The following is a 3,076-nucleotide window of genomic DNA, read 5'->3' as shown; positions in this document are numbered from 1 at the left end:
TTATTAATTTTCTTTAATCTGTTCTGACAGTGATCAAATATGACAGTCAGTGGTCTTTTGAAAAATATTTTCTTCTGCTTATTTATTGTAATTCTTTTTTGGGAGTTGATTTTAATCAACTCTCCTATGCAGTAAATTACTCTGACAAACCGAAAGTGAAACAGTGTTTGGACCAAAGCACAAATCATCGCCGCTGACAAGACTTAGTTCTTAAAAATAACTTATAAATTCGATAAAATGTATGCTAAAGCATTGTTTTTCAAGGACACTTATTTATAAATACTTTGAAAATAGTCAGATTTTAAATGGTACGAACAATTTATATATGTTTTGTAGTCGTATGTATTCTTACGCCAGAGTTCAATATAGTCTCGTTCACCTCGACGCTCGGCTGTCTCCGTAAATCTCCGACAAGCAGAGAGTCACTCTTGCTTAATTGTCGGAGATTAACAGCGACAGCCGAGCGTTTGGTTGAACGAGACTAGAGTTCAATATTGCTTGGATCCATAAATTTTCCAGAAATATTTCTATCACTGATACATAGTTTTATTGAATTAATTCTATCTTTAAATATTACTTAACATGATTCATATGGGGTTTTATCAACATTCTTGTGTCAAAAAAGTCCAAAAATTCATATTATAAAAATGTGCATAATTCAAATACAGATTAGAAACTACCCGTACTTGTAATGCAAAATAACATATCATTGATTTTAAAATAAATAAGCATCCATCAAAATCAACTCCCGTCAGTTCTTCGGTACTTTGATTAAAATTCTGGACTGTGTTTCTGTGACGAAATTTGTTTAACCTCAACTAGATTCTTCGAGACTGACAATTTTTGACTGACATCTCTTCTGGGAGAGATTCTTGGTCAAGAACTTTAATGAAATTTACTCCTTAATTAAAATTTACATTTTCAACTGTCTTTGTCTGTGATAAAATATTAGGAATCGATTTTGAACCATAAAACCCAATTAACTTCATCAAACATGAGTGACACAAAAAGGGGTGTCTTAAAACGTAACCGAAAAACGGTATTTGCTGCGCCGCGTATTAATACCATAGCATGTGCTTCATAAAAAAAATACTGGTTTTCAAATAATGTTGCATTAAAGTGTACACATTGGAAATAATATAAATACATGTATAAGTAATAAGGAATCATTCTTTGAATGTTATGAGGTGATAATTTCGGTCGGAGCGTGGTCAAATCTATCATAAAGCCCTTTGGGCTTTATTGGATTTTAATACTTTAATACTAGTATTATAATAACAATACTATGAGGTAAATTAGGGATAATTTCCCATAACATGTCAGCGGTCCTTTTTTACTGTAGGTCATTTCTATTATTGATGAAATTAGTTATTTTTTTAAGTTACAAATTGGATTCATAGTGTTATTACTGACAAAGACATTTGAAAATTTTATTATAATTGTCCTCTATAGTCACCTCGAACACACTTTCTGAAATCTATGTCAAGTGACCCCCGTTGTACTTACGAATAATTTAACATTATGAAAGGTTAACAAGCGAGTTCACACCAGGTCATCAGCATCTGCTTATTTATGGAATAAGGAATCATTCTTTGGGTATTATGAGGTGTTAACTTCGGTCGGGGCATGGTCAAATCCAATAAAGCCCGAAGGATTTTATGATAGATTTGACCACGCTCCGACCGAAATTATCACCTCACGATATTCAAAGAATGATTCCTTATTACTTATTTAAATCATTTCTAATTTTTACACTTAAAAAAAAAAACCATTTTAAAACCACTCTTTTTCATGTAGCACATGCTATGTAGTTATACTACGCGGCGCAGTCAATGCCGTTTTTCGGTTTTGCTATAAAACACGCCCATTTTGAGTCGCTCATCTGCTCGGAAATTATTGGGTTATAGTCTTCAAAATTGATTCGTAATGTTATCATAGACAAAGACAGTTGAAAACGTTAATATGATGGGGATAATCAATTGGACTTATTCATATTTTCGATTTATTATTCTTTTAGTCTATTTATTAAAACCATGTACATGTACTAGTATACAACATCCTTTATTTCAGAAGCAAGTGTTTTACGTTATAATAGTTATAATGTACCTAAAAATAGTTATATATATTATTTTCATATAGAGCTGCACATTTTCATATCTATGACAGGCCGGGATATTTTACCTATCTGTCACAAACAAAAGAATATGACTCTTAACGTTTTTAAATTTGCCTTTGCAAGGAGTGCTTAAAATTAGCAGGTATTTAATATGTTACAACACACTTCAATAAAAACAAAAACAAAATGCGTTAGATTTATGACCAAGTCAATGCACTTTGAATTTTGCATAGATCGATACCATCTTTGCTGTCCAAGGGTTTATAATCCACTTTGTTCCTTTACAAAAGCCAAGAGTTTATGATTCCGGCAGTCCGCTCTTCTACAAGAGCCAAACGTTTACTGTTAACTTTACTCCTCTACAAGGCAATTGCAAGCGAAGATGGGTCGATACTATCGAGAAAAAAATGTGCAGGGCTCGATTTAAATTCTTGAGACTTTCAAAAACGATAAACATGCAGTGAATCATTTTAACTTACTTTTTGAATATGTATATACATACGTTACCTTAATTAATAAACTTGCTTGATAAGGATCTCTCATTTGGATAATATATTAATTAAAATGGTTATTCCAGAATTAAGAAAAATAATTAATTTTATGAACTTGAAGATGAATGTAATTGATAATATACATATTTGAAATGGCTTTAATTTCATACGCTAACGCTTAATGAACAAACTGATTAGAAAGAATATACTCAGTGCATATTACCTTATACTACGGAAACGTATTAGTGCCACTCTATATATATTTTTATTTTTCAAAATTCCAACTTTAAAGTTGGAATTTCCAACTTTAATCTTGGAATTTCCAACTTTAAAGTTGGAATTTCCAACGTTAAAGTTGATTTTTCCAACTTTAAAGTTGATTTTTCCAACTTTAAAGTTGGAATTTCCAACTTTAATCTTGGAATTTCCAACTTTAAAGTTGGAAAAATCAACTTAAAAGTTGGAATTT

This window comes from Crassostrea angulata, chromosome 4 (genome assembly GCF_025612915.1).
Source record: "Crassostrea angulata isolate pt1a10 chromosome 4, ASM2561291v2, whole genome shotgun sequence".
Classification (NCBI taxonomy): Eukaryota; Metazoa; Mollusca; class Bivalvia; order Ostreida; family Ostreidae; genus Magallana; species Magallana angulata.
This window is presented reverse-complemented; position numbering follows the sequence as displayed.